Below are 25,102 nucleotides of genomic sequence, written 5' to 3' on the forward strand. Positions count from 1 at the left end.
AAGTCCAGCCTATGGCTTAATGCAGGAGCTCCAGCAATTAGGTCTCTAGCCTTTTTCTGCAGAAATCTAGAGAAGGAGACTCCACTATTTCTCTAGATAATTGCTTCCCTTAATGAATGAGGAAACAAGAAGTTTCTATCCAAAATCTTGTTGGGGTTCTATATTGACAAACATAATAATTGCATAAGCACTTGTACTTCCTGAAAGGTTGGATAAACACAGTTTTTTAAAACAGCCAATCATTTTAAAGCAAGCATATGTCTCCATTTCCATACTTTTGACATTATTGGTATGAACAAGGTGAACTAAAACACTGGCATAATTACATAATCAAGTGCAGCTGTGAGATCAAAAATATCTTGATCTCAGATTTCCTGAAATAAGGTTCTGATTTGGACTCAGGATCAATTTGATCATATCCAAAGTGGTGGAGGCTGTAATTGTCTGCCTTGCACATACCCTATCATTATAATCTAATGGTGATATGTTTCTCGACAGATTATGGTTACCATGTAACTTGGAGCATCATTGAAATAAATGACTTCCAATCCTAACATACCATAGAGTTGCCCTTTAACATTTAGAAATTTCTAGTAAGGTATCCTTGCTAAGCATTGGCTAGGTTCTCTCTAGTGTGTCTCTATGGTAACTTCAAGGGAAAGAATATAATAGAATCAGCAAATGTCAAGAGGGAACATTTTCTCTAGTTGCAAATAACTGAAGTTGTGGATATGGGTTCTGTGTTTATTGGGGATCTTACTATATAAACAACAACATAATAAAAATATTAACAATAGATAAAGAACAACAAAATGGAAAATAGTGACAATTTTTGCAGTGCGAGATTGTGATCATGATCGCATTTTAGGTGGATTTTACTACATTTAGAATAAGACTTGTAATCTTTCTCATTTGCAATGTACTACATTCCATACTTGAAATTGTTTTGCTGTATGAATCAGTTACTGTTCATACTGTCTGTCCCATCCATATTCCCAGGAAATATGAAAACAGGAACTAGGGCATTGATTCTCCCACCTCTTTTTATAACTTTTCCTCTTGTTGTGTAAAGCTCTTCTTAGCAGCTGTTTTGAACTGTGACATTGATATAGACCTCACAATATTGTATTTTGGAAGAAGGTAGGATAAAACAGAACAGAAACAAAAATGATTTGACATCTCTTGTTTTCTTATGCTATTCATATGAGTTACTTAATGTTTGTTCTTTCGGATCAAGTAAAAAATACACAATTTCAATAAATTGTTGAGAGCTACCAACACAATATTTAAGATATGGTTCATTGCAAACAATCTATAGTTAAAAGATATGGGTGATAGTTCTCCTACAAAAAAAAAATCATTAGTATCCAACTTCATTTTTTTTTCGTCACTGGCTTTCATATAATACAGTGGTTCTCAGCCTTTAGTTGCCCAGGTGTTTTGGACTTCAGCTTCCACAATTCCTAACAGATGGTAAGTTGGCTGGGATTTTTGGGAATTGAACTTCAAAACACCAAAGGCGTTAATATAGCACAACAGCCTGAATGCTAAAAGAATGCATTTTATTTTTTTTAAATAATTTTTTATTGAAGCTTTTAAGTTACAAAGGTCGCCCTAAAGGGAAGTTGGGGAAGGTTTAGTCAAGGTTGGGGGATCTAAACTACGACAAAGGGAAAAACGGGGGGTGGGGGTGGGTAAGGGGTGTGGGGAGTGGGGGAAGGTAAATTCCCTAAATCAGATCGTATGGGGAGGAGGGAGCGTAGGGGAAGGGAAAGAATACACTAATGATTGGGGTATAAGGGAAGGGGGGGTGGGGGTGGTTGACTTCCTTTCTTCATTCTTCCAGTTTTCTGGTTTCTCTTAAGCGTAGTTTTCCTTTAGGTAGTCTTCTAGATCTTTCCAGTCCGTTTTTTTTGTTCTGATACCTTTATTTTCTTTAACTAGAAATGTTAATCTATCCATGTCTTTTATCTCAATGATTTTGTCTATCCACAAATCTTTTGTAGGTGGGGTTTCTGATTTCCAATATTTGGCAATTATGATTCTCGCTGCCGTTATAAAATAAGTGAAAAGTTTATCTTTACTTACATCCAATTTTTCTTTTGAATCTACGAGGCCTAATAAGAAGGTTTCTGGTTTCAACTCAAGGTTTATTTTTAAAATTTTGTTGCATTCTTTTTGTATTGCTTTCCAGTAACGAGTTAACTTTTTACAATTCCACCACATATGAAAGTAGGAACCAACTTGATCCCTACATCTCCAACAGTGGTTGTTAACATTTTTCCACATTAGTGTGGAAAGTAAAAGTGTTTTTGTCTTATTACCTTCCCCTTAAATTATATGCTTTGTTCCTACCTTTCAAACAAAAACTTAGATATATTTGATTAACTAGGATCTTGAGCATTAAAATTACCTCCACCTATACCTCACAGTTTAATGCTTATACATGATAATATGGTGGCAAATGAAATTAATTATGAAGTCTATGGACAAAAAAATCTTTCTGAGACAAGATGAAAGGCAGTGAAGATACAGGTTTTGGCTTTTCTTAAGGAGTGATACAGTCTTTTTGAGGGAGAAGGACTTTGTCTATGGCTAAGATCAAGAATACATGGTTTCGAACAAAAGTTTCGAACTCCAATCATGTTTTCTTGAAATGGAAATTAGTAAATGTAATTGACATTCATTTATTTTATGTTTTTCACATGATTTCATTTCAAGTAGCTTAGTGTTTCCATGCTGCCTCTTTACTTGTCTTGGGTTGTAGAAGTCTCTCGCATCATATGTTCTATTTTAATCAGGTTTAACACTGTTTACCCTTTGAGGAAGACAACATAACAGATGTTGAGAAGTTCTGCTTTTCCATTGTTACCCATTAGCCTTTTCTCCTTCAGCATGCAGTGGCCCTAATACTTCTTTGTTCTTCCTTTTACTTCAGACATGCCTAAAAAATCCTTGTTTCTTCTAAATCATGTTTCCTGTTGATTTAATTCCCTTTCTCTGTTTTAATAATTCAAATGCATCTTATTTATTTTGCATGCTTTCTGTGTAAGATTTTTTAAAATATGGATCATTTCTTCTAGAACCTCCCTTCTTGGCCATTGTAAGATTTCTGTAATAACATACTAGGTTGCTGTATCATGGTTCCCAATAATTGGTATTCCATTGTTTCTTAGTATTTGAAATCTCCTGGCTCTCTTCCCCAAATGTGTCCTTCTTGATCAGTCTTGTAAGATGGCTGACATACATGTTCTTCAAAAATAGTGACATCTTCTCTCTTCCTAGAAGTTCTTTTTCTTGGAATCATATACCATAGACAAGAAGTCAAATCTGCTTGAAAGCTTTTTACTTCCGGTATTATTATTTCTATTCCTCTGTATTCCCTACCAGGTAAGAGTAGTGCAATAATCACTTGTATCCCAAAGTCATTTACTTTTCTTCCAAGGTCTAATAATTCCTTACAACACATTAAAGACTTCATTTGGTAGTATCACTTGTTCCAATAATGGATCAGAAGGAAAGGTTTATGCAATGTGGGTTTGATAGGTGTTGGCAACATCTGTTATTCCTTGGATCTCACATCATGAAAACACACTAGACAGATCCAAAAGCCACGCCATCTGTTTTTCTCTGTTGGGAATCATCTACCACTACAACACGTCTGCCTCTCTTCTAGGAAGTATCAGTAATTCTTCATCCACAAAATCCTGCATGGCCACATCTGTCTTCTCTAAGGCTTTTTTTCCTGTGATTCAGAATCACTTTCAAAAGGGTGTGTCTAGGCCAGAAATTGATTGTATAGGTCCAAGATACAGCATGGTTCCTTAGAGTCTTGATTCTGACTAGTCCATTTTCACCTTCTAATTTGATAATCTTCCTCCTAGAGGGACGTACTCCCTTGCCCCAATTTTCTTATAGAGGCTTCAGTTAAATACTGTCTTAATATGGAGTATGGGACACAATTTGTGTGATGTTCATTGTACTTCGTGCACATCATGAGATAAGTGGAAGACCTTATTACAGGTGACTTGGTTTCATCAAAGAAGGCACAGACCTTGCAAGGCATTTGCAAGACTTGAGAAGGGCTGTTCGTGATCCCACAGTCTCAGTGTCACCATGGAGCCCCCGGTGGCATAGTGGGGTGAACTTTTGTGCTGGCAGAACTGATGACTTGAAGGTTGGGTTGTTGACCTGAAGGTTGCCGGTTCAAATCCAACCCAGGGAGAGTGTGGATGAGTTCCCTCTATCAGCTCCAGCTCCATGTGTGTACATGAGAGAAGCCTCCCATAAGGATGATAAAACATCAAACTATCCGGGTGTCCCCTGGGCAACATCCTTGTGGACGGCCAATTCTCTCACACCAGAAGCAACTTGCAATTCCTCAAGCTGCTCCTGACACACACAAAAAGTGTCACCATAAGTTGAAGGGAATTTGAAGCAAAGAACCAGCAACCTCTGTTCATCTGTAATTTTTTGGGGTAGCCACTATCTATTTCAATAAGTTCACTTTAAAAAAAAAAGCCAACATAGCGAATCCAAAAACAGTATCCCATTTCCTACTTCCTTAATTCTGCTCAAGGGGGCTTTTGAATAACCATTATTGTATCAATAACATGGAAATAGAAATCACCATGCATTTTTGTTTCCCCACATGCCTTGGTGAGTCAGCTGGCCTCATTCATGCTTTGTTTTATGGAATTAATAAGTGACGGTCAGTTATTATATGCCAAGCAATTCCGCAATTTAATGTGTGAGTAGAAAGCCTAATTCTTAACAATTCGCCACCTACCTTACCAAATAAAAAACACTGTCTTTAAAGGTACCAATCCCACTTCTTGAAGCATGCACCTCAGAACCATGCTATTTCTTGGTATGTCCTAGGCTGCATCTACATTGTAGAAGGAACACAGTTTGATACCAATTTAAATGCCATGACTCAATGCAGTGGAATCATTAGCTTAGTGCTTACACTTTATTTATTTTTTTGTTATTTAATATGTCATATTTATTTTACTTAAGTAATATTTGTTTTTACTGTTCTAATGTAGCAGAAATCCTATGTAAAATCATACTACATATTTTTGACATTAATATTGAAATCTGAAATATATACAGAAAGTGCCTTATCAAATTATAGATCTCAGAATTTCATAGCATTGAGTAATGGAGGAAAAAGTTGTGTCAATATGCATTAATTCTACAGAAGTAGATACACCCTTAATTCTCAGGAGCATTTTTGTCTAGGGACATATTTAAAATTGTATTAATCAAGGCAGATAGATGAAAAAATTGGCCAAATGAGGAATCTTCCCTGCAACTGTCCATTTCAAGAGACTTCTTCATCTCACCTTTTTGCCACCATAAATGATAGAAAATAACTGGGGCGGGGGCAGAACAAGTTAACTATGAGCATATAACAGACTTTGTTAGTTAGGAGCTGCTGTACAGCATTTCAGAAAGCAGTTTTGTTTAGCTTGGTTGTGTTGACCTGTACACTGTCAGAGGAACAGTTAATTGAGCAAATACATACTTGAGCCCACTGCAAATATCTAACAATATCTTACCAAACACATTTGAAAAATCACTTACATTCATGCTTGTATTTACATTTGATTTGCAACTGGTCAGAAATAGCAGAGAAATATTACCTTGTACCTTTTGAACAAGGCAAATGTTTAGATTACCACCACCTGTTCTTAGCTGTGATAAAATAAAGAGGTCTTTGCCAATTGATTTGATAATATTTATATTAGATAAGTTAATAAATATAAGAGTGTAAAGAATTTTTCCTTAAAATATATTTTCTTGCTAATCATTAATATTTTCTCATGTAAAGGGGTGATTCAGTAAAATGTGGGTGTTTCTGGAGTTGTTTGGAAGATCTTCTGTGTCTTTTTCCTTACAGAAGTCCTTTACAATAATTTTTGTAAAGGTCAAAGACAATTTATTTGGAGCACACTAAGACTGGAAAGAAAATTCAAAATTACTCAAAATATCTATTTCAAATGTCAGGAAATTCTTGAAAGAACATCTGGGCTTGCATCTTGGGACATAATAATTGGAAAACTTGCATATTCATTTGCAATTTCCCCTGCAGAAAATTATTTTGCACAGAATATGTTTCAAAATACAAATAGTACTGTGATATTCAAAGATATTTTCATAAGAGGAAGAAAAATGCTAAAATTACTCATGGCTTGCTTCAAGAAAAATAATAATTACAACCCCATTCCATACTTATCAGTGAACACATGCAGATGACTGTGTGGCTACAAATGATGTCATTTTATACCACTGGGATTATGGGCAGTCTTGTTGTCCCTTGAGAAATATTCATGAGAGGTGCTCTGACCTCCTTATATCTCTCTATATTGGAAAGAGATTTATGCAGTGCTTCAGGTGTCATTGAGCTGCAAGTTGCAGTAGCTCTAGTTAGCAAAACATACCATAAAGAGAGCATGAGTATAAAGTCCACTGATATCTGAAGCAGCAATAAGATTCACACCCCTGTTCTACATATACATCCCTATATATGGAGAAGTGGATTTTGAACATTCAGTAGAAAAATGAAGACATTCTGATTCCACTGGTCTCTTTGGCCCTCTCTATACTTTCATTATAGCCTTATGTGCTTTTTTTGGAAATGAAAAATAAGTGATAGATGGCATATAAGTTTTGCATTGATTTTTCCACCATAGAGCAAAAGAATGTAGAGTTAACTGAGAAGCATGCATATTTGGGGTGGGGGTTACCTACTAGTTTTGTTCCATACTGTCAAATGGATAGAGAAACTTTGTACTGTTTCTTGCATACTTCTCTTTCTTTCACTTCACTCAGTAATCAAGTGGTCCAACTCCTCACTCATCTTAACCAGTTCTGAATTTATTTGGATTCGATTTTGTCCTTATTTTGGAAGTAGTTTTTTTGGTATCCCTTAACATTTTTCATCTTCTCTGCTTGACTGCTGATACTCCAGCATCCTATTTTCTTTTCTTCTTTTGGTAAGCCCTGTGGAAAAATGGTTTTGGCTGTGACTCTTTCTATTTTCAACACTCAGTTGCCTTTCATATATCTGAATAACCAAACTTCCTAGATTCAATGTAATTCCTCCAATGTAATTGTAATTTCTCTTGACACCAGTTTCAATTTTCTTGGAATTCCTAGTACCTCTGAATGCTTGTATTTCCTACAGCTCCAAATCCAAACACACTTGTAAATCAATGTCTCAATGGGTTTGGGTTAATCAGCATTGCAGTCATAATAGCTCCTCAAGCACTGCCCCAAATCTATTCAGCGATTGCTAATATTGGCATACACCTACTGATGTCAGTGGGACTACTAATGTAAGTATAAGTGGTTATTGAACCTGAAGATGGAGAGGGGAGTTTAAAAATGGTAAATTACCTATGCTTCTCTTTATCAGCAGATAATTATATTTGTATATACACAATTCTTTGAGTATTTGGAAAAAAAGTATTTTCTCTTTAATTTCACTTTCTTTGTTGGCCCACAAATGTTTCTATTGTGATTTGTGTGTAGGAGGGGTTCACAGAGTTTCTTTTATTCCTATCTCCCTCTCAGGATTTATGTTTATTCATTTTCCCACTCATGTTCTTTTACTCCCTATTTAATACTCCAAAGTGTTGTGTATTCATTAAGTTTGCATTATAAAACAAGGCTGTGCAATATAATAGCAACCAACAACCAAATTAAAGTACGTGTTGTATAGAGTTTCATAACACAGTATGACCTATTCAGTTCCTCTGTTGATGATTTATGAAAACTTTCTTCTTTTCTCTGATTATATAATACACTTTGCCTGAAGACCTCTGTCTTGTGTACACAATGGAACTCTACTTATGTTTCTGAAACTCAGTATGGGCAAGAATCCTGCTAATCCTGTCATCTCTGATAACAGGCATATTTGTATACATAGCCATTATTTTTCTGTCTTGGCTTCAATTGGGGCCTTTCTAGACTGACCACCAATATGGCCTGATATGGCACCCCTGCTACTGGATCAGACTCACATGGCATTCAGGTAGGGACTCCTCAACTAATTCAAAGGGGGAAGGTGCCCTGACTGCCCAGCTTCACTGAACATGGTTTTTATTGCCATTAGATAGGCTCAAGGAGTCCCCACTGTGCTCCATGTCACAGCTACTCTAGCTATAACAGCCCCACCTGCCTTGCTCTTCAGCACTCTGGCTGATGGGAGACAAGGGAACTGGGAGTTGAAGACATCAGGCAGAATGTCAAAGACAAGGTGGATGAGAGGGGAGTTCACAGTTGTGACATGGCAGAGAAGGGAGACACACACAGGGAACTGCTGATCCGTGTCCCTGGCCTGCCTGAGTCTGGAAATGCAGGATTGCAGTCAAGACATCTGTAGCCAGTTCTAGTTAGAAACTGGTCTAGCAGTCTTAACAGCTGTAAAGTCACTTGAAAGCCCAAAAAGTGAGTCAGGATTTGGGCTATCTTGTGGTTTATCTTAAAGCAGATTAGACTCAGGTTGGCTAAACAGCAGCATGGGGCTGATCTGATTACATACTGACCAATGTGGTCAGTGTAAGTGAGCCCTTGGACAGCCTTTGAACACAGACTGGAAACTTCAGGTGGTTTTCAATGCATATTCAATATTATTGAATAGGATGGCTCATAGTAGTCATCATAAAACATAATCTGCTATGTTTTTCTGTTTCATGCCACATAGCAAAGGGTTTCATTCCTGTATCCAGTCATGCTGTAGATATTCCAGGTTGCATTGCTCTGTGTATTCATCCATTCATCCAATGCTTTTGGGGTGCTTTCCCCCAAAAGGTGCTTTCCACCTATGTAACCGCGAAGCCAACAGGAAACTGAAAGTTACTTGGGAAGGCCAAGAGTTTCCATCCTAAATACCTTGGTGTCACATTAGACCGAACACTAACATATAGGAAACACTGCATGAACACCAAGCACAAAGTAGCTGCACGCAATAACATCCTGTGGAAACTGACTGGCAGCACATGGGGAGCAGACCCACAAGTAATAAGAACATCAGCCCTGGCCTTGTCTTTCTCAACTGCAGAGTATGCCTGTCCTGTTTGGCACAAGTCTGCCCATGCAAAGCAGGTGGACATAGCACTGAATGAAACATGCAGTATCATCATGGGATGCCTTAAACCTACACCCGTTGATAAACTCTACAAGTTAGCTGGCATTGCCCCTCCTGACGTGCGACGGGAAGTTGCTGCTAACGGTGAGAGAAAAAAGGTTGAACATTGTGAAAGCCACCCACTGCATGACTATCAGCCTCCTCCCAGTAGACTCAAATCAAGGAAGGGCTTCATGAGAACCACCACTCCTCTTGATGTTCCTCCAGCAACAGCAAGGGTGTCCCTCTGGGCAGCTAAACCAGGCAACTCTAACTGGATGGCCCCCCAAGAGGGTCTTCCTCCAGGGGCAAACCAGGAATGGGCAACTTGGAAGTCCCTGAACAGACTCAGAAGTGGAGTGGGCAGATCAAAAGACAACTTGGCAAGGTGGCACTACCTGGAGGAATCCTCCACCTTGTGTGACTGTGGAGCTGAACAAACAACTCAGCATATGTATGCTTGCCCACAATGCCCTGCCTCATGTACGGAGGAGGAGTTGTTTAAAGCTACAGACAATGCAGTTGCTGTTGCCCGCTTTTGGTCCAAAACTATTTAGTTGCCTGTGATTTCTTTTCTTTTCTATTTTATTTCCATTATTTGAAATGTATTTGCTGTACCAATGCTTTTGACACGAAATAAATAAAATTGCTCTGTGTGATGAGCAGTCCTTCCCTTTCTGTCCCCCCCCCCCTCTGTAACATGTCTTTAGGGACCACCCAGATGTAGTGTAGTTCAAAAATCATCACAAGAGGCAATCCTTGTCTGTTTCAGGATGATTGCCTGTGTCAGAATCTCTAGATTAATTAAATGTCTCCTCCCCTGGGTTTCAAAAGTCATGCTAGATCTCAGGACTTCACCAGAAATAAGATGGACAGGAAGTACATTGATTGGATATGACTGTGTTGTGATTTTTTTTATGTCATCACCTAGTCTTTAAAAGTTTCTACTAAAAGTTCTTGTTTAGGTATTCCTATCAGGTGAAAAGCACTGGGTGGTAACTCTATAAAATATCTTTTTAATAATATGTCTCTTCATCACCATGTCAATTTCTCTCCATACAGGATTTCACCTCAGACCTACATAGAAATAAACACATGAACAGGAATGAATGGCTGCACCTAAAGCAAGTAAAATAGGTATGTCTTGAATAATGTGTTATTTAAGGTTACAGACAGAAAAGAAATCCAATTGGTCAAAATAGGTCAATGTAGTTTTGCTTCTAACTGGAATACTGCTATTTTGGGTTCTCCATCATATACTGAAACCTAATTTCATGACAGTCTCTGACATTACATTTTTTTTAGCTGTTGCTTTGTCTCTATATTTCAGGAATACGGAATGCAGTCAGTCCTCACTGGGTTATTCTTTAAACGTATTTTGTTTCTTTTATTTTTAAATATAAATTCTTCTAAGAATATGTGATCTCCCCCTCCCAGTTTATTGATACTTCTTGCTTTTATGTGATATTGGTTTGGCATCATTGTCATTGAGGTAGCTAATAGAAGAATTTTCTGAATTTTACAGAAAATGTTGCAGTTCTCTGTAGTGATGACAAATATTGGTGTCCGTGCACTCTCCTTGTACATGCACAGTACTGTACCATATGAAGGAGAATTACTAATGGGTTACAACATGTGGCATAGCAGGATCCACCACAGGAAGAACAAGAGACCCATCAACAATTAATACGCAGCTTGAATAAACCATACTGGGGAACAAAGGAAATAAAGCCTGATTGCGCATTTTGAAATGGTGTTCAATTTCCATGCCATGATACAATTGCAAGTGCTGCAGGGAAAACAAAATTAAATTTTAAGGACTTTTCTCCCCAATCTCTCATCCCTCCCCCCTCATTCTTCCTCAGTTTTTGTCTTGAATTTTTCCCTTCCTCCCTTCTAAATTGTCCATTATTTGTCCCCTACCCACCATGTCTGTCTTTCAGAACTTGGCGATCTTGTAGTTTGCATTCTCTTCCATATCTGGAGATTGCTCTCAAAGAAAAAGACAAGAAATGTCATGTGATGCATCCATCCCTAGATGAGGCCATATGCCCCAGCAATAAATTGACAGTGGCTATTACTTGTTGTGCTTAAATGTTTAATATGATGCAAAAACTGCTCTATTATATCGCCAATTTTAACATCATTTCACTATCATTGACAGAAAAATCTAGTGGATTAGCATAATGAATTTATTTTTAATTTGGTGATTCCAGGATCTGACTTTGAGTTTTTCAGTTAATGAAAAATAAAGTACATACATTTAATTAATGAATTACATTGTTATATGTACATTTAATAATTAGATTATTTGATTAGTTTCATGGAATTAGTTTCAGAGCAGAATGCCTGAATGCCAAATATTTACCTAATTTTGCTTGATTCTTTTTTTTACCTCAAAGACAGGGCGACTATAATTGGTGGAATAAAGTTTACTTTTGGAATTTAAACCACAAAATGTGCTGTAGCCAATGAGGAAAGAAGGTAAATGCGTTGCAGTTTATAGCAGAAGCACTTTAGTTCCTTAATAGCCAGGTTCCCTGTCACCAACATATTACTGTACTTTAAAGTCAATTTAAATTTTATAATAATCAGGTATAAATAAGGCATTTTCATGTTTTAATGAGCTGAGCAAATTTTAATGAATTTTTATGTAAAATAAATATTTAATTAATTTGAATGACTTTATGTAGTGAATTTCATGTATTTCGAACTAAAGAGAACCTAAACAAGACCATCAAGAACTTCAGCATAACTCTTGATTATTTGTCCAACCCGATAAACCTCCATAGCAGTTGCCCACCCCTACCTTATTTATTTACATATCTGAAAATCCTCTTTTGGTGGACCACTCTTTTGTTACCAGCATATCAAGAATAAAGGAGGATTAATTTTCTTTTCAACTCATTACAGTTTAAGAGATGGTAATGGAAACGCTAGAGCCTGGGCAATTGGCTAAACATCTGAGCTTGGTTACCCTTAAAGATGACCCACAGAGAATATTACATTACACTATCTTTCTCTAGTTTCCAAATAGTGGTATTGATATACTAGTCAGCCTAAAGGTATCAGTCATCAAAATGCTTATTGACTCTTCAGAATAGCTCTATCAATATCCAATTTGCTGTCTGATCTAATGCAGAGTCTATGCAATGTCAGAGTATCGATGCCTATTTTTCAAAATCATGAACAATACTTTTTTCTCCTTCTGCTTTGTGGAGGGCTTGTATTTTATCCATACTCTTTACAATATTTACAATTGTGATATATTTATTTTTCTATTTTACTAGAAGAAAGCTAGTTGCAAATCACATTAAAAAGTAAAAGTGAAGTCCTAGTCCATCAACATATGCTTAAAGATAGTGTACACTGAAAGAATATTTACTTTTGAGGTCAGGTCACATCTTCTGATTGCAAGAAGGATGGCTTAATAAATACTTTTGGAGTGTAGTGATTAAACAAGCTGTGTTTTCTTTCCTTTGATTGATGTGATTAAGCATGTAACTAAAACTGATTTAGAACTCAATTGACAGACCGAGGCTTTTAAACTTGAACACACCTATCTGTATTTTATAATGCGTTTTATGAATGTCTTATGTAAGTTATTTTTTTAACTGATGTATAGTGTATTGTACAGTTTTTATATGTGTGTTTTATTATAAGCCACCCTGAGTCCCCTGTTGGGTGAGAAGGGCGGGATAAAAATGTTGTAATAAATAAATAAATAAATAAGTAAGAGAACGTCCCATAATAGAGATGAACTAATACCATGGAGACACCTGATAGGAAAACAAATTCTTTTCATGCATTGCTAGTTATGTGTGCTGGATGGGTGTAAGTGAGCATACATTTTATTTGGTTATTTATTTATTACTTTGCCATATGGCAAAACAGCTACTCAGTCTTCAAGAACTTTTACAGTGTGGTTTTAGGGAATTTAATCTTAGAGAAACATACATATTATAGACAGGGATCTATATGGAAAATGAATTAAATTAATGTTAAAAAAATAGAATATATTAAGCAGTTAGCTTTTGACTCAATAACATCATGGGATGGTTTTCGTGGGACTCTTATGGTGCTTAGTTTTGTAAGCATATAGAAATGAAGTCTGAAGCCCATAGGACAAAATCCTTAGAGTTGTAGACAAAAACCTATGCAACTGATTGAATTTTCTCATGGCAGTGACCCTATGTTTCATGCTTCAACTCTTGTTTTCCCATTCCCATGTCTGTTTAAATATAGGATACATACTTGGATGATGTCTAAGAAATCATTTGGAATATAATCTGAGGATAATTGGCCACTAGTACAACTTGGCATGCAATAAAGTCTAACTGTAGTTCTGCAGCCAGGAATGAGTGGTGGCTGCCCAAACTTCTCTGAGTATGCTGAAAATTGGGGAGAAAGATGGCTTTTCCCCCTCCTGGCTGCAGGCAGATATTGGCTTGGCACACTGTATTATCTCTAACCAATAAATAGCTGAGGTAGTACACACCTGCCCTTTATAGTAGGCTTGTAGAAGAGCTCTTTATCTGGTAGATTTTCAAAGATATATGCACAATTTTCATGTGCACTGCACATATAATACGGATTGTGGACATTGCTGTACTAGAACTTCTATCAACTATCCCCATTTCTTATGATGGCCAGGAGTGGTATGAAATGTAGTTGAACAATATGTAATATTAATGTTCATGTCACCAAAATGATTCTGGACATGGTTGGACTGCATCTCTCATCAATTATCAGTACTGATTATGATAGCTAGGACTGGAGTGTGATATACTCCAACAATCTGGAGGGCTCTGAGTTGGTCATATCTTCCTTCTACAATACTTCCTAGATCCTGATTTTACTTACTTACTTTTACTCTTTTTTCAATTTGCCAATCTCAAGTGCTATTCTTTAAGATATTATCATGTTTATTACATAATGTATGGACCATTGAATGCATATGTATGTTAAAAGTATATTTATGATTTGCACTGCACTCTTCTTAAATAAAAGGAAAAAGAGATTATATACTTTCAAAACTGCACAAAGACTCTGTAAGGATGGCCAACATGAAACTGAACTACAATACCAAATTTGTCCAACTGCAGGAACATCAAATGTGACTAACAGAATCAGTCTATTCATGTCTAATAGAGTTGTGTGTGGAACCCATTTTCCTTTATTTCATCAGTTCTTTTGTTACCTTTGGGAGTACAAAAGAGAAGACCCCTCCCCCCATGAAAAACAGCTCGAAACGAAAGCAAGTGGGAACCAATCATTGGCTCCTCCTCTGTTTTCATCAGCATTTGGCTCTCCATGTCTTCTCGTTTTGGAAAGAGAGAATGCATATGTGTCGTGCAGGCCCAGCGTGCATGCCTGCCTGCAACTGAGCATCTCCTCTAGAGTAAGAAAGTCAGAACTTACATTCTTGCCTTGAGAGAGTGCTTGTGTTGCATACAGGCCCAGCTCAGGTATCTGCCTGCAGCTCAGCGCCTCCACTAGAATAAGAAAGTCAGAACTTGTCTCCTTGCCTTGAGAGAGTGTGTGTGTGTGGTGTGCAGGCCAAGAAAACGGGTGTGCCTGCCTGCAGCCAAGTGCCTCCTCTAGAGTAGAAACAGGTAAGAAGCTTTCTTAAAGCATGTGCCTGCCTGCAGCTGAGCACCTCTCCTCTAGAGTAAAACAGATAAAAAGTCTAAAAAGATGGGAAGGGGAGCCTGGGAAGCCCCTCCCCCAATACTGGGCCAATAGAAAATGAATTTTTCAGCACCTCTGAGCGAAAACAGATATCTGCCCTCACAGTTTCAGGAGGCTCCCAAAAAATGGATCTGGGCCCCCACTGAAAGCTGGGACATGAAATGGGTCAAAGTTTACCCTGACAGCACAACTTTAATATCTCATATGAAATAACATCATTCAGCTCATTAGGGCTTATTGGCATTGGATTATGACATATAGACTAAAAAATTTGTAAGAATTGGATTTTGTTCGTATCATTTTGAAATGTTGAATCCCAAATACAGTAGAGTCTCACTTATCCAACATTCTGGATTATTCAACGCATTTTTGTAGTCAATGTTTTCAATATATTGTGATATTTTGGTGCTAAATTCGTAAATACAGTAATTACTACATAGCATTAATGTGTAATGAACTACTTTTTCTGTCAAATTTGTTGCATAACATGATGTTTTGGTGCTTAATTTGTAAAATCATAACCTATTTTGATGTTTAATAGACTTTTTCTTAATTTCTCCTTATTATCCAACATATTCGCTTATCCAACGTTCTGACGGCCCGTTTATGTTGGATAAGTGAGACTCTACTGTACTGTATATATTTTGCCAATGTTTTTGATAATTTTTCATTTAATTTTCATTTAATTTCATTTACAAAAGAAAAGAAAAGACAGACAGACATCCTGGATAACTAACATAATAGAATACTGCAATAATTAATTCATAGTGTTCTGAGGTGAACAATTATTTTGTTTGTTTCAAGTACATTTATATTTTTTTAATCATTGGTTGGAAATGTGAAGATTTTGAGTTGAAATACAGATGAGCCTTTATTTAAGTTCAGGAGGTACAAACAGGGTAATCCCCTTTGAATTTCTCCCATCTCTATAGACACTGCTATGCTGACCATGCTTCTTGGGAATCAAAATATTCTGCTAGAAAAAGGAGATGTTGTAAACTTTCTGTGTTTATAGCATGTAAATTGAATTGTTCCTCAAGCAAACATCATTTAATCAAGCATGTAATGCAGATTCACATATTAATTCACCCTGCCCTTTCTTCTTACTTAGATCAATGGGACTTAATATTGTTTTAACATTGTTTCATTTTTTCCCTTTAACTGTCACCAGAGCTACAACATTTTAGGATAATTGTTTATCCCCAGTGGCTTCTCTTGTGAATTAAATTAATGGTTTTGCGCACCACTCTTCTGGCAATGTAAACTCATGGGGAAATCAACTCTCAGTGATAACTGGATTAGCAATGGACAAATGAAAGAAAAGTGAGAGAAGGAGATAGGGACAATAATATCCTTTTCATCCCTGCAGCATTTTCTGAAAGTTTTAACCCTAAAATCTGAAGTAAGTATGATAAATTACACTGCCTTTTCTAGCTAACCATTGGAATAGCAATGGTAGGAAAGAAGAAAGGAAGGAAGGAAGGAAGGAAGGAAAAAAGAAAGAAAGAAAGAAAGAAAGAAAGAAAGAAAGAAAGAAAGAAAGCTTTGTGACAGATTTTGTCACAGAGAGTATTTATTAATAAAAAATAAAAATAAGAAATTAATTGGAAAAGAAATGCTGGATAAAGCAAATCTTTCTGTTTCATTTTCTATAGCAATTACAGTTTTTCCCCAATCCCTAAGTTTATTCCATTCTACCTTTGTATCAGTTCACATTAAAAAAAAAAGAATTCACAAAAATGATGTGCATTTTAGTGCACTGTATCCTCTAATATATGGTTTTTTGAAATTCTTCAATGCTCCAGGAAGGTGACTTTTGCAGGTGACCCAAAATGAATAAGTGAATAAGTGAAAACATGGATAAGTGAAATTGTGTATATTGGCCCATGGATATGGAGATCATACTGTACTGAAATGCATGTAAATGCCTGACAAATCATCAATGGACGATGTGAACGGCATGTAGTGCTTATGTGCTATAAATATGGTATAAGCTGATATTCTTTACCATTGCAAAGTACTGTAATTACTAGTCATGTGCACGAAATTCGTTTTTCCCGTTTCATCTGTTTATTTTGTTTCTTTCATTCCTTTGGAGGCATGGAACAGGAAGGTCCCCCCCAGTATGAAAATAAACTTGACATGAAAGTAGGCAAGAGCAGGTACAGGCTCCAAGTCTGCTTTTTGGAATGATAGTTATAGAGGAGAGAAGAGGGATTGCACTCAAGGAAACATACCTTACACCACGGCTGAGGTCTAGGGGCAGACTCGGGGTTGAAACACGTCATGTTCACTGGTGGCTTGCTGGGGCTTGCCCTCCATTGCATTTGCCAAGGGCCTTACTCTAGAACCATGCAGGCGCATTTGGAGTGCGTATGTAGTGTGTAGGCCCAAGCCATGAATGCCTGCTGCCAGGGCCTGCAACCAAGCATCGAGTAAGGAGCGCTCCTTACTCGGTGATTGGCTGCAGGTCCTGCGAGCTTGGCATATAGGCCTAAACCACAGGCACCTGCCAGGGCCTTTGGGCCTGCACGGTTCTTGAGCAAGCAAATATGATGGAGAGGAAGCCCCGGCAAACTGCTAGCAAACACAATGCATTTCAGCATCGGGTCTGCCCCTAGACCTTAGCAGCGGTACAAGGTAGAGAAATGGAAACAGCCCTAAAACTGAGGGGAAGGGAAGCATTTGTATAGGATCACCCACTCATTGCCACTGATGGAACGAAAATATTCATTTTTTGGACCCAGGACAAAAAAGCTCATTCAGAATGGCACCTGTTTTCAGAAGCGGCACTTAAAAATGAAAACTGGGCCATACAAATGAAACAAACTGAAACGGATAGTGATCCTATACAAATGCACAAGACTAGTAATTACCATCTCCATGTACTACAAGTATGACGTGTCTTTGAAGTTTGAAAAGTGTTCCTTATGAGAAATAATCTGCATAATGTGGCCTAAAGAAGGAAATGTCTAGAGATATTTTACTTGATAACTATACAAAATAAAAATATATGTATTCATTCCTCTGTCATATAATTCCCTGAACATCCAAAGTTGAGGAGAAACTGAAGTGTTCTGTTAATACCATTCTACGTCCTTAGACAAGACATTTGTTTACAACATTGGGAGCTCTGTTGATCAAAATGGCAAATTCGAAGAAGCTCTAGTTTAATACAAATAGAAAAAACATAATACAAAGCCATGCCAGTCCCTCATCTAAAAAATGCGGCAAAGAAATTAAGTCTGCTATGACCACAGGAACCACTTGCACAAATGGAAAAGGCAATGCCACTTTGCTAACAAGGATAACTTCTGTCATTTTACTTTGATGTAAATCATATAATACTCCGACTTTTTTTGTAATGAAAAAGATAATGCAACCAAAGCTCATTTTACTCTGATAGTCTGTATGTAGGTTTTGTACCCTTTATAACTCAGTTTAATGGAACATGTTTACTGCTGATTTAGGGAAATGCCTTTATATTCACTGTGAAATATGGACAAATCCATATTATGTTACTGAAAGTCACATGTGGCTGGCCAAGTCTGACCAAATAAAAAAATAATTAGATTTCTTACCCTACAGATTGTTAATCAAGTGAGGGACTGTTTTTTAAAAACATTATGAACTTGGAAAATACTGAGTACTAAAACATTTGATTCTTTAATTAAGATGGGAGTAACAAGATTTATTCACACTTCAAAAACCAATGGCATCCTCTAATTGGTAACCTGTACAAATGGCTGCTATTAATTTGGCCAGGATAAATTGCTGGTATTTATAAATTACTGAATATATTTATTTATAATTACTGGGATTTTCTACTTCCAGACTATAAAAGAAGGAGGACATTATTATCATTTATGCTTCTTCCATACAGTCTCACCTGAGACTCACCTGAGACAGCTCAATGGTCGAGCACATGGTTTTCATGTGGAAACTGCAGAAATACACTAGCATCTTTGGTCAAACATTCATATAGAAGATGATGAGAACTATCATTGTAAAGTCTGGCTGTTGACCAGAGGAGGGAGACCAATAGACCAAATAAATGGAAAACTTCTTCATATGATCATTTGATAAAAATTAGTGGTGGACAAATTCATTTATGTTCCTTGTCAAATTTCCATTTGTTTAATTCCATTTGCAAATTGAAAATTGCACTTTAAATTATACACATTTTCATATCAAACACAATTTTTGTATATACCACACAGTGTGCAAAGCATCCAGTCGAGAGCTCTGGAGACACAAGCCTATCATGAATGTGGTGACCCAGTTAGGGTAGGAGAGATTAAAAAGTAACCATTCTGTCCTGTGGTCATAAATCTTTCCTTAGCAGTTTTACTAGACATGAGCTACACAAGGACAATTACTGCAAAGTCCTCACTGCATAGAATGGGATTCAATAGGAAATGTTACACCTAGAGTGGGCAACTGCATGGAGCCAAGAGCCAATTTTCCCATTCTCATGCATTGTACCCAAACACACATACACAAATCAAGCCAAAATACTTTTTTTTACAGCTACTCTCAAAAGAGTGAGAATAATGCTCTATCACTTCTTTCGAGAAGAACTGTGGAAAGAATGAAACTATTTCCTTTGGAAACCTCAGAATGGCTCATTTCTTTCAGTAGGCTCATCTCATCCAGTAGCCACTTTGAGAGTGGGTGCAGAAGACAATAGAGCTATTTGGGATTACATTGGGCTCTTAGGTGGTTGTGTAGGTGGTGCATTTTCATGTTTGCATGCAATTAACTGGGTTTGTAAATAATTGTAGCGTAAAAATTGTCCAAAAATCATTTTGATTTTAAAAAAACAAAACAAAAAAACAACAACAGGTGATTGAGAATTTTGGGAGAGATGTGTAGTCATCAGACACCAGAAAAAAATGGGCTATAATACATGGCCTGTGGGCTGCACTTTGTCTACTCCTGTGTTGCCGAACCCCAGTGTATCTGTGGACAGAATACACAAACTGGACTGTAAGCATGATACTCAAAATGGGTCTGTAGTGGATAATTACTTTATAACTTGGCTGAAGGGTAGCTCAATCTATGATTTTCCAAGAATGTAGGAAATAAATCAAGATTTTTTTCTCAGTCACTGGAGACAGAATAAAAAAATACTGACTTGAATACTGACCTGAGTTTATTTAATTTCACGGTTAAGAAAATCAAGCCTTGTTGTATTGTGAACATATGAACACGCACACTGTGATTTCAGAGTATTAGATATTTTGGCAAATTTCCTGCATAACCTAAGGGGATAGACGGATGTTTCCCACAGCTGTGTCTTTGGAAGCTGTGAAGTTTCCTTCTAGCGTTTTTTAGGCTGAAATAAATCATGGCATAACTTCTGTTAAATTTGACCTTTCCATTCCTGAATAGGCCCATGACTATGTCTGTGTCCCAGATTTCAAGGTCAGTGAATTAATGGTAGCACATTATTTGGTAAGGACAGCCAGTCCTTTAGTCTGCAAAGGAAGGGTGTGTGTGTGTGTGATGTGTCTAAAGCTGTTCATAAACTAAATGCAACTGTTTGATCGTGCCAAGCTAAAATGGCCCCATCTGGTTTATTTTAGTTTCCTATCTGTAGAGAAGACCCTTCTCAGCTGAGCTAATGGGAGATTTTAACATCCAGCAAGCTCCATGGCCGAGTTTGAATTACTTTGCTATTTTTTTCATTTGAGAAAACTCCATGTTCCTCATGCTCAGATGCCTGACTTCTCTCTGCCTGCTGTAGAAAGTTTACTCAACGCAAGCCCTTTGCTCAGTTCCATTTGCAGTTTCACCCCTGGACTGTAAATTTAATTAGAGGAACTTTTGATGCTAAGTAATTGCTGACAGAGCCACAAAGAACGGGAATGTGCTCATGTTATTGGCACACTTCAGTACTTCCTAGTGGCTGGTGTCATATCAGTCATCAGTCTGGAGAGACACTAAAACTTTAGTGCTTAACAGAGCTTGAAATACACACCTGTTCCTTTGTTCACCTTGCAATTAGACGGATAAAAGTTTGACTGTTGTGCTGATAATATGGATGTCTGAGTCCATTATAATTATTAATACTTCATCACTCTTTGGTTCTAATTGTACTGTATTGCTGAATTATTTACATATATTTCTGCAAGCTTGAGATACTAGCTTGACTTCAAAAACCTAGTCAAGATAGTCACGATGCACCAAATAGGAATGGAGTTGGGAAAATGCTTGAACACAAAAATATATATGTGACTGTTGGATTTCTTGGCGAAAATATAGTTTTACACATACACATAGACTCCCAAAAGGCATGTGTGATTTTTTTTTCTGTTTCAAAATATGCCTGTTCACATTTGCTCATGTGTTAGATGCTCCCATCTGATATTTTGATCATTTACTTTTTTTTTTAAACTGTATTACTCAGAAGTGAAACATGTTAAAATTATTCTGCAAAATTATACTGTGCTTCACTAACTTTGTTCTGTTTTTGTACTGTGTTCATCTTCATGTTAAATTTAGTAACCAACGATTTAATTGTTTTATGCCAATTTCAATCTAACAATATCTGAAATATTTAGTTGCCCCTCCCTTGAAATTTAGTATTGATTTTTTTGTGAAATAGCATCCTCCATCCCCACGCCAAATACTAGATATGCATTTGTAATTTAACAGACTGGTTTCTTAAATTAGCACTTTGGGAATTGTCCAAGAGAAAGAGTCACTCAGCACTATGGATTGTCATAACATGTGACATTTGTCCATCTATAGTTTCAATATCTATGGAGATTAGCTTTTCACTAAGCAGGCTATCTGATACTACGTCTCAAAATCTGATAAATACTAATTTCGACCGAATAGCAGAATAGTTTCTATCTATCACTCCCTTACAATGGAAACTCATGGTATGACTAGGACACCCAAATCTAGGGTGGTACATGTTCCCTGCTTACCGCATGAGTAGTATAGATTCACATTAAGATGCCATATATACTTGTGCATGTCAAAAACATTTTGACCAAAAAGTGACTGCAATTTAAAAAATGGACTCTGTGGCTCACAAAGTTTGGAGCCAGTTTCCCCTGATCCACCAACTAGTCTTTTTGGAACAGGCATAACTTCATCACAGTCGTTTTTCATGTTCTTGTGTCCTCCCTAATGCAATGTAGAACATTTTTTATTGATTTAAGTTTTAAATTGTTTAAGCCAGAGACAGCCAACTCTGAGAACTGAGTACTGAAAGCTGATTTCTTGTAATCCCCATGAATCTCCTGTCCAAAGAAAGATGAAATACAGATGATGATGATGATGATGATGATGATGATGATGATGATGATGGTAATTACTTAAACTTTAGTGTAAGCCAGCAGAAATCGGACAAGCTATAGATATTTTTTAGAAATAAACGAATAAATATTTAATTCTAAAATATCAAAAAACAATTCTTAACACATAAAACCATTGTCTGACCTTCAAAATGACCAGAATTCAAAAATGTTATTGTATTTTTGGAGGATGCCTCCTCACATCCCCATGTTTGCTGAGAGATTCTAGGAGTTAATTTTACAGTTCTGAATATGACAGTACAACGAACTCTTCCCTGCTCTCAGAATGTCTTCATTTTTGTCCATTGCTGTGAAGTGAATTGGATAGTAGAGACAATAGCAAGCCTTGAACTCAATTCAAAGAGGGGTTTTAGCCCATTGAGCACCAGCTGAAAATATATGATAGAGTTTTACTCTTCACCAGTTGATCCAGTGCTTGAGAGATGGTGATACTCCATTCACTTTTTGGCTGTTAGAAGTAACCCATTCATAACTGCCAGTCTGCCAGCAGATGGTGAAGAAAATCTTTCAAGTAAATACATAAGAAAAATAGGATATGTTTCTTTCACCTTTGCTGCTCTGTGTGTCTTTGAAGCTTGGGAGATTGTTTTCATGCTGTTGAAATACTTTATAGAAAATAACATACTCATGGCTTCCCCTCCCAAAACAAGTGCATTCCAAACACATTGGGCTATGACTTCCATAATTCTCAATCAGCATATAACAGTTCTTATGATCCCCAATCAACTGACAGAAGATTTTATATATTCTCTTAAAGAGCTTGTCTGTATTAGTGAAAAACTTCCCATACATTACCGGTTTGTATTTACCTTGCAGTGATCCTCTGAACACCACATACAATGAGGTGAAATCACTGTAACCGACCACACGTTTTCCCCTGGAAAAACTATTGTACTATTTGGAGCAGTCCACATTTCCAGTCTTCACATTATTTATGGCAACATGCATATCAACATATATACTTTCTGTTAATTAGGTGTATTCTAATACTGATATACAAGTGTATACACACACACACACACACACACCAGATAGAAATTTTATATAAAATTCAACCGGGAAAAGCACTACTGCCTGGTGGGAATGCTCACTTCCTACTAACTGGTTCCTCCTACAAATTTCTCCCATGCTCCCCCCAATTCCACAGTAAAGTGATGCCACTTGGCAAGCCAGCTAAATGTCAAAAAAATTCTGGATTTTCCATAAAACCACAGATAAAAATGTAAGAGATTTTAAAAACTGAATTAAAGCCCAAAGAATCACAATGCAAGCAAATCATCAAGAATCTTGCATGACACACCTACCAGGTGAGTAAATTTGTTTTCTGTAGTGTAGACCAACAGTTTCTCAAAGCATGCTCTGCAGAGCCCTTGGGGCTCTGTGAAGCATACTGAGGGGCTCTGTAGTCCTCCCGCTCTAAGCTTTACCTCCTCTTTTCTGTTCCTTCCCCTCACTCCACCTCCCTTGTCCGTAAAAGCTTTTTTTCTTCACCTTCCTCACTGCCCAGATCCTTTCCTCCTCGCCTTCCTTGCTTCCAAAACCCTATTTCCATCCCACTGCTCAGGGGGTGCTTTGACTGTGCTTATTCTACAAGGAAGAAGGGAAATGAACTGGACGGCCCCTGAAATTTCTATTATTATTATTATTATTATTATTATTATTATTATTATTATTATTTAAAAGTTTAGGTGACCATTTGTTGGGGGTACTTTGATTGTGCTGTTCCTGCAAGGCCAACTGGATGGCCCCTGGGGTCTTCCACCGAAATATTGTTAAGTTTATGTCAAAAAGTTTGCCTATGCCTGATATAGATACATAATAAATAATATATAATATAATAAATATACTATATAAGCATTTATTGGGGTTCCATGAGAAACTTTTACTTCAAAAAGGGCTCCATGTCTAAACACATTTGAGAACCTTTGGTGTAGACAATCCCAAACTATGGCTTTATCAAATCATATCACAAACTAGCAGATCATTTCACAGTATAATAGTCAATATTTTTACTTAAAAGAAGATCCTCTAAGCTCAATGGGTGTCAAGACCCAGGCTGCAGAGCACCAATAACCATACACAGAGGCCAGAATCTATCTAATATCTTTATTGTAAGAGTATATAAAGTTAATAAAAACAAGTGTAGAAAATAGTCCAGAAGTAGACCTTTCAGGAAAGGTCAAAATTAGTCCAAAGAAACAATGTCCAATATGAAATATTAAGGTCCAAAGTTGTAATCCAATAACCGAAACACTCACTTTGCCAAGCAAAGTGAGGGGAGATGACAAGGTCCTTTAGTCCACGAAACTTAAGCAAGGCTGGGAAGTAAACTTGATTCTTGGAACACTAGGCTTAATTCAAGGCAACAAGAAACGAGGAGCAAGAACAGGATCCGTGGTAAATTCGTGGCGAGGTCCGGGAAGCAAGGCAATGTCCGTGGAGCAAGACAAGGTCCTGGGAAGCAAAGCAAGGCTGGAAACGGGAACGAGGGCTTGGAAGCGGGAGTAGCGTAGTCCACACACAACCTACTCCCGTAGCTGACGAATTGACTCCGCAAGGTTCCTACGTGGGCAAAACACCTAAATAGGGTCTCGTTTCCCCGCCAAAGAACAATTCTCTGGGGAACCAGAACCGAAAGCCATTCTCTGTGTCCAGATGCATGACTCCCTAAAGTTTCCCATGGGAAGCAGGCTTAATCAGCTGAATGCCTGGCAGCGATCCTAGCGCTCCTGCGAGAAGCCTCCTGAGCGCTTTTTTGTTGTTTATAATAATCGCGGCGAGAAAATGGGGGAGATTTCGGCTCAAGGCTTGTTTGGCAGACTTCTGGAAGGCAAATCTCCTGCAGGTGCAAGGGCTCCAATTCTGGCTGAAACGGTGGGAAACCGAAGTTTTCCTCTTCATCTGTCACAACAGTGTTAGGAACAGGACTACATGGCCCATGAGT

At 37.4% G+C, this 25,102-nt stretch overlaps 1 long non-coding RNA gene across 1 annotated transcript in view; it reads left to right on the forward strand.

Annotated features, from left to right (window-relative positions):
- The window catches only part of LOC134299113 (uncharacterized), a 33,363-nt gene extending 19,776 nt beyond the window's left edge, over positions 1 to 13,587 (forward strand). The window contains exons 2-3 of the long non-coding RNA XR_010006247.1: positions 10,199 to 10,273; positions 10,662 to 13,587. This is a non-coding gene — a long non-coding RNA (uncharacterized LOC134299113). The remainder of the gene's footprint in view (positions 1 to 10,198; positions 10,274 to 10,661) is intronic.
- Positions 13,588 to 25,102: the final 11,515 nt, after the last annotated feature.

The sequence above is a fragment of the Anolis carolinensis genome, chromosome 5 (assembly GCF_035594765.1).
Source record: "Anolis carolinensis isolate JA03-04 chromosome 5, rAnoCar3.1.pri, whole genome shotgun sequence".
Classification (NCBI taxonomy): Eukaryota; Metazoa; Chordata; class Lepidosauria; order Squamata; family Dactyloidae; genus Anolis; species Anolis carolinensis.